This window comes from Miniopterus natalensis, chromosome 2 (genome assembly GCF_054644295.1).
Source record: "Miniopterus natalensis isolate mMinNat1 chromosome 2, mMinNat1.hap1, whole genome shotgun sequence".
Taxonomy (NCBI): Eukaryota; Metazoa; Chordata; class Mammalia; order Chiroptera; family Miniopteridae; genus Miniopterus; species Miniopterus natalensis.
Window position 1 is genome coordinate 14,211,045 of NC_142082.1, and position 8,370 is coordinate 14,219,414.

Genomic DNA, 8,370 nt, shown 5'->3' on the forward strand with positions numbered 1-8,370 from the left:
CCACATCCTCACCAACACTTGTTATTTCCCATTTTTTAATAATAACCATCCTAATAGGTGGAAGTGGTAACCCCATTTATTTAAATGGGTATCAGTTACATCCCTGTGTGGTGAGAAACTCTGGGGTAGGTAAGGTTGCCTGCCTCCCACTGAAGGAACTCTGGCATATCTGGCACCTGGAGTCCTTTTTTGGCAAGAGATTTTATCCAAAGCAAAATGGTTTTCCAGTAAGAACTCAGAGGACTTGGGATCATAGTCATTTGACAATCTGTCCATTTATTCATTTATTCATCCATTCATTCTTTTATTCATTAATTACACAAATATTTATTGAATGCCTATTTTGTAGAGAGCAGGGAAGAATTGTGCTAAATGCTGAGGCCATTAGATTTTAGGATCCACAAAACCAAAAATGGGAAGGAATGTTAAGAATCACCCAACAACCACCATTCAGGAATGTTTCCTAAAACTAGACAGATAGGAATAGAATCCAGGTTTCCAAGTTGGTGATCAGCCAGGGATGATGCAGCCCAAGCCCTGAGGCAGAACTCTTCTAACTTGCAGAAGAATGGGTCTGAAACAAGGGCAGGCATTTGTAAGAAGCTCTCTTTTGTTACAGGTCACTAAACAGCACAGTCACTTGATCAGCCTGTGAGATTTGAACGCAATAAAACAAGTGTCAAGAAAACCTGATTAGATAAGGCCCAAGTACTCAAACAGTCCTTACTCTGTGATAACCTCCCACAGAAATGTCACCTGCAGGCTGTGTGTGACGGCAGATACTGCTCACTTGGAATTTGAGAGCCAGGCAGGAGTGTGAGCATTTGATTTCAATCTGGGAAAGTTCCAGAGGACTGACTTCAGAGGATCTATGAACACCACCATCGAATCCTTACAGTTGGATTTCATCAACAAACACAGGCTTATTTTCTAGCTCACACTGGGTCATTCCAACTATATTAAAGGGCAAAGAGAAATAGATGAAAACAGTGGTTAGAATGCAATTCAGACATACAGTTTCAATGTAGAAGTTTACTCTGGTTAATACAAGCTTCGAGAGTCCAAAAATAAACTGGACTCATGGACAGTATCATTTCCTAAAGTCGCATTCTCTTCCATATCCTATATACCCTCCAAAGCCACACAAAGGAGCAAGACTGACCTCATCTACTTCCATCAGGGCCAGAGCATGTTTCCTGAGATCGGGGTAAAGATTTGCAGGAAGAATTCCCCAATCTTTTTTTTTTTTTTTTTTAATGTTTTTATTGATGTCAGAGAGAGGAAGGGAGAAGGAGAGAGAGAGAAACATCAATGATGAGAGAATCATTGGTCAGCTGCCTCCTGCACGCCCCCTACTGGGGATTGAACCTGCAACCCGGGCACGTGCCCTGACTAGGAATCGAATGCTATCGCCTGAATCATAGGCTGATGCTCAGCGGCTGAGCCACTCTGGCCAGGTTGAACTCCCCAGTCTTCATGAACATCCCCACCGTGTCTGAGATGATGGCTGGAAAATAAGACTGACTACTATTACACCAAACTTTCTATAACTTGGGTGCCAATGAACCTCATTTCCATTCTGTCCATGTTCTTGACACTCTGCTGCATTTAATATTTCACTCTTCTTGTTACGTATATGGAAGAACTTCACGGACATATTTAATGTCTTAAATATATGTAAAGTCTGTCCACGTAGGACTGTTAGGTGCACAAGGATCCTGTCGGGTGCTGCAAGCACCTTAGTTGTGTCCAGGTTTCTGTGCAAATACAGCAGGATGTCAGGGTCTTCCAAGGAAGCAGAGCCTAAAGACTAGTGATCACCCTGTGGCCCGAGTAAGTGAAGAGGGTTTGATTGGGGCCTGAGCCATTCACTGACTCCAGGCCCTAATGAGAGACCTTCCCAGCTCTAATGTCTTCTCTCCATGCCCAGGGCTTAGCAACCTGGAGCTTCAATTCCACGTTCTCACCCTGGGTCCTGCTGTAACCCACCACCAACTGAATATTCAACTCCATCCCATTAGCCCAGTCCTGTCTCAGATGGATCCCCCTGCAGTGGCTCAGCAAGGAGAGCCACTCCTTCAACATATCTCAGAAGGATTTGTAATATCACAGGCATTTTAAAAGAAGAATCGGGGCATCAGTGAAGCTTAAAATGAAATTAAGCACAATCCTGCCACAAAGCGCCCCGCCCATTGAGATTACAGTTAAAAAACTACTACAGGACTCAGTGCAGCTGCTGGAGGAGGCAATGGAAAACAGAAGCTCTGCAAACAACTATCTGAAAGGGATTGTTGAGGGATCTTTAAAAAAATTTCCCCAGTTTTATTGAGATATAATTGACATAGAACACTATATTAGTTTTAGGTGTATAGCATACTGATTTATGTATATATTACCACAAAATGATCACCACCTTAAGTTTAGTTAATATCCATCACCTCACATACAGTATTTTTCTTTGTGATGAGAACTTTTAAGAGCTACTTTCTTGGCAACTTTCAAGTATACAGTATATACAGTATTGTTCATTATAACCACATCCCAGGACTTATTTATCTTATAACTAGAGTTTGCACCTTTGACCCCCTTCACCCAATTTTCCTCCTCCCTACCCCCTGCCTCTTTGAGGGAACTTTTCAGGGGTTAGGAGGTTGGATGAGGTGACCTTTCAACTGTGGGATTTAATAATTGCAGAGCAGGTCCAGCCCGGTGCCCACTGCCTGCAGAAAGCCCAGCCCTGTGGGGAAGGCCTGCTGAGCGCTGGGCACATGGGCATTAGAGAGCCTAAGAGTCAGCACAGCCTGCAGATCCATGACCGTGCTTACTAGACAGCTTATTTTTAGAACGATCTCCAACTAATGATTCTGTATCTTTCTCTCCACAAGTTTTGAATTCAGGTGGAGAAACTTGGTGTTATATATGAGCCTCCCAATTCCCAAACAGCTTCAGCATTCATCAGCATTTACCCTTTTTTTATTCTAACCACCCCAATCCAACACAAGTGCGCGCACACGCACACACACTTCTCCCTCCTGTTTTAAAGTTTCCAACTTCTGCTCTCTTCCACTCGAGGTCCCAGGCACCTTTTAGCACATCAGGCTGAATTATCTGGCCTGAAAGGGCTCCTGGCTTCCTTCCTTCCACTGAGAGGAGACGTATCATTGATGAGGTGCGAACAATCATGCCCTCGCTCAGATAATGTGGGTATGTCTCTTCCACCACGTGGAGAGATTGACATTACTGAGCCCATACTCTGTGGAGACCCCAGGGCTCTCAGAAGCCACCTGCTTTTTGTCAAGCCTGTCCTCATTTTCATTCAAGATTCCTGGGGCCACTTTCCTCATCTTGACACCAGAAGCTCTGTTCTGCCCAGTAGGGCTGGCCAGTCATTTATAAAATAGAACCGTTTTCTGGCAGGAATCTACCACCGAGGAAACAAGACTGTCTCTGAAGTCGGGTCAATGTCAGGTCAGATAATCACAGCCTGGGATTTTCAAGTATCTGCAGTGGCTGGTCCCGCAATCTTGTCTCTTGTGTGTGCAAGGCTGGCCACACTGATGACTTTCTGACAGTTGCCAGAAGCCAGGGCTCTGTTGCAGATAGGAGGGAATGCTGAGTATGTCCACATGATGGTGGTGAAAGAGAATTCACTCCCCGTGAACACGTGGTTCCTGATCCAGTGACTGATCTCATTGAGCTGCCAGAGCCCAAGGGGGCCCAGAAAGGGGCCCTAACTTAGCCCTCCAAGCTCTCCCACACTGAGAACTGCTGAAAGCCTGCCGAATATATTTATTGACGTTTACATGGAAACTCATCCAAGGGGCCACACAGGGTTGCCAGGTGCACTTGTGCAGGATGTGGTGATGACATCCCTGGAGTTGTGCTGTGCCCAACCAGGAAGGCACATGGCTGACTGCATGTCCCCACAAATTGGCCTTATGGGGCTGTATTGCCACAGTCTGGGCTTGACCATCAGCTTTGGAGGTTTGGCCATCTCATTTGGAAAGAGACTAGAGACCCGTGTGAGCCAAAGTGGTTGAGGACGGGTTTTTGGAGGAAGGGAATTTGAGATGCATAGAAAGCATGGTGGTATTTGGAGAATCAAAGAAGTATTTAATATGCACCTTTTTATGCAATACCTTCAAATGTTTTCAATGTGCTGGACATGATGGCGGAGGCTGAAGAAATATGAAATACATTCTCTAGTCCTAAATGCCTTAGAGTCTAGTTGGTGAAATAGAACATACAGGAAGAGACAGTGATCAATACTAGCCAATATCCAATTAGGGGCTAAATTATGTTCCATTATCTCTAAGTACTATAGACCCCCAGAGGATGAGAGATCAGTAAGGGGTTAAGTGGTCAGGAAAGGCTTCCTCAGGAGGTGGGACCTGAGCTGTGCCTTGGAGTACGAAGGGATCAGATGGGGGGATACAGTCAGTAAAAGTGTGGAACGGGGAGTGGATATGGTGCGTTCAGGGGCTGGGAACAGTAGAGCAGACATGGATGCCGGCAAGTCTCAGCATCATCTTCGTATTTGGGGGTTGGCTTAAACTGGGTGTCTCAAAGCTACCCAAAGAATTAGGAATTAAGGTTGCTAGTTATAAGGTTGCTACCATCTACACAACTCAAAACAGGGCTTGCAACCTTAATTCCTAATTCTTTGGGTAGCTTTGAGACACCCAGTTTATGGTTAAGCTATAAAACTTGCTCACAAGATCTGCAAACTTATCTAAGAGAGACCACCAGCCCCACAGGACTCAGCAATACTGGGAACTTAGAAATGTTTCTTCATCTCTAAAGATACAGCCTTTGGAAAAGAGATAGTTGGCCACAGGGCTAAGAGCACCATGGGGTGAGTGTCTACAATGCCTGTCCCAGCGCTGTCCAGGGAGAATGTGCCCCAAGCCAGCTTGTCCACTCTGAGGGGCTGGTGTAGTACTCACGTGAATCACAGACGCCTGTGTGAGCACGGCTAAGGTTGATTGTTCCCCTGCCTTCCTGACCACCCATTATTGGCTGGGCCACGCATTTCATCACTTAGTGCTGTTCCATCTGAACGTACACTCTGGCTTAAACTCTGAGGGCGCTGTCTGCACAGCTGCAGCCAGGGTTTGGGTGATGCTTGCTTCAGGCTGAGGTGGCAGCTGGCAAGACAAGGTCTCAGCCAATGTTTGTTGTTGCGCTGAAGGTCACCTTCCCCACCTATGGAAACTTTCCCTCCCAACCTGGCCATCTTTATCAGGCTATGTCCTCTGACCCCCTTTGTCCACATCTCCACATCTGCACAACACAAAGCAGGGTTGAAGCCTCATCAAATCAACCAACTGAGGATGGAAAATATTTGGAGGGAAATGCTACGTTGTTGCTGAAGTGTACTATGTAGTTGGGCCCAAGATGGCTGCATTTGAACTGAAATTGTACAGAACTTTATGGTCATTATTTCCTAGACAATACAGTATAACAGCTCCTTACATAGCATTTACTTTGTATTAGATATTATAAGTAATCTAGAAATGATTTAAAGTATAGGGGATAGTGTGCATGGGTTATATGCAAATACTACACAGTCTTGTATAAGGAACTTGAGCATCTGCAGATTCCGGTATCTGCCGGAGGTTCTGGAACCCATCCCCCAGATAACCAAGGAATGACTGTCCTATCCACCAAGGCAGGCAGTCCTAGGAAAGCAGAGGCCTCAGCATCTCCAGTTGCATAGCCTTCTCTCATCCCCACACAGGTTATCCTGACCTCTAACTCCTTAATCCTGCAGAAGACCTGTGATAAATTCTTTACTGAGGGTGGCATTTAACAACCTGTAACATAATAAAATCTGCAAGACTCTTCTGTTAGCAGAAATTTTGACAACAGCTCTTCCCTCAAAAGCCAGGGCAGAGGAAGCCTACACTGAGGGAAAGTTGCTCTCCAGGAGAAAATCACTCTGCGCCTCACAGCGCATCAGATGATCAGCGTTTTCAGGAACTTGGCTTAGCATGTTCAGTCCTGCGGCCTTGGACTGGTTCACGTGCGGGCTGCCAGCCCACCTTGTTTGTGCGCGATGGTCCAGGTAATTCCTCAGAGGACGGCGACCTTCCACCCTTTGGTCCTGAACTGATGCTAGAACGATCTCTGACCTCTCAGTCCTTTATCATGTGCAGCCATCACTGGAGTTGACAAATTAAGGCTCTGCCCTCGGATCCCCAGCCAAGCTGAGCCCTTTGCTACATTTAACTTCTGAAATTCTCCTTTCAGTTTCTGTCGCCTATGGTATATTACCCGATTACTATCTATACCCCTTATGTAGTGATTTTAATGCAACTAAACAGGTGCCATAATTTACTCCTCCAAGGGGGCTGCTTTTCTGTGATGATGAGATCCACTGAATTAACACTTAATCATATTAGCTGGGATTTGTGGGCAGCCTCCAGGTGAAAGGACAGGGTATAAATGCGCAGCATTACTCTTGCTCTTTTTTACTGTAGCTCATTCTTGCCCATTTAGATTTCAGAAAATCAGGACTGTTTAATGATGTCAAGGGCACAGCCAGGAAACTGCAAAGAGGCTATAATGACTCAGGGGGAAGATACAAGACCAGATGTAACAGGAGTGGTTTTATTTTATATTTTAAAAGTTCTTAGTTTATTAATCTTCCCATGAAAAATCTGCACACTCACCGCAGATAAGTCACTGAAGAATCTTAACTCCTTCTTTCTGCAGCACCAGCATCGGCCTTTGCGGTCCCCCTGACCTTCTTCATGCTGCTCTTGAGTTCCTTTCTGTGTTTCCTTGAGGCCCTCTTCTCATACAGGCCATGTCTTGCAAGTCTATGTTTGGGTTCATTTTTCTTTGCGTAATCCAAGGAATCATAAATCATGCCAAAGCCAATTGTCTTGCCACCACCAAAATGGGTTCTGAATCCAAACACAAAGATGACATCTGGTGTGGTCTTGTACAGTTTGGCTACTTTTTCCCAAAATTCTGTCTTGGGTGCTGTTGCCTTCCCAGGTGAAGGACGTTGATGACCATTTGTTTCCGCAGAAGTAGTCTGTTGGTGACAAACTTCCGGGTGTGGATAGTTACTGTGTCATTCATGATGAAGGTTGATCTTCAAGCGGCCAGGGCGAAAAAGACAACAGGGGTGATTTTATAAGCTTCACCATAGACACAATGTGCTACAAGCCCAGAGGAAAGACTAATAATGAAAGGCAGCACAAATTTAGTAAAGCCACAATTAGCTGATAGAGGAAAGGAGGGATAAAGAGAATATTAAAACCACTGATAAGTCTAAAATGTAGTTACATTTGTCTGTGAAATACAGTCATGCCCAGAAGCACATACCTAGGTCCCCAGAGTCACAGAGTAACATTTGTTGCATCCAGTGGCTGCCTACTGACTAGGAACACGGTACTGACCCAGAACCAGGCTTGGCAGAGGTGTGGAGGAGACTGATTCAGCAGGTCTGCATTTTAACAGACACCCCAGGAGGTTCTGAGGCAGGTGGTTTGTAGACCACACTTGGAGAAACTCTAAAATAGATGACTCCAGGATTTTTCAGCTGTACATAATATACACACTATCTCTAAACATTCAATTCTTTGTATATCTTATGCGTGCATAGCCTCTGTGTACATATGCAGGGAGAGACTGCACCATCTGTTTCTCTGCTATATATATGGATTCCACATGTGCCTCATTCACAATAGGACAACTGAATTCATAAGTTTTCAGTAAAATCAAATAAATATAGTGTATGGATTTGAGTATTTTCTTTCCTTCCTTGGCCCAGAAAAAGAACATAATTTATAAAGGATGACCAGAATCACAAACACAACTCCACATCTTCAAAACTAAACACAGAAGGGTCTGTGTGTTTGATTTCAGGTTCCATTTCAAACAAATCTGGGGGTCTTATCTTTGCTGTCCTGAAGGCTTCTCTGTCCTTGCAGCCTCAAACCTGAATTTTGACCTCCAAAGTCTGATGCCTTGTGGAGGTCTCTGACACCTGCCTGTCATTATTGCTGAGCTCTAGCCTGCCCTGACTAAGTGGAAATGAATTTTTCCTCTTCTGTTAATCTCACCATCAGGGCTGGCAAGTAAGTTTCAACTCATGAGCTGATTCTGAGCATTTGGTAGAGGCTGACTGAAGGAGTGGGTAGAGAGGATTCTGAGACTCTGTATGGGCTCCAGATAAAGGAGTGTGATCTGGGTCCCTATGGGGTAGGATGGGGTCACTTTTGTGTCAACTATTTGCCAGTCTCCAGCCTGGGTTTTCTATTTCAAAGACCTACTCATTTTTATATATAATTTAGAACTGGAAGAGAATTTGTTCTTTCTTTCATTCTTTTTTAGATTCTACATGTAAGTGATACC

General features: G+C 44.7%; 1 pseudogene; it reads right to left on the reverse strand.

Moving 5' to 3' along the window:
• Nucleotides 1-6,697: 6,697 nt before the first annotated feature.
• Nucleotides 6,698-7,092, reverse strand: LOC107534047 (small ribosomal subunit protein eS24 pseudogene; annotated as a pseudogene).
• Nucleotides 7,093-8,370: the final 1,278 nt, after the last annotated feature.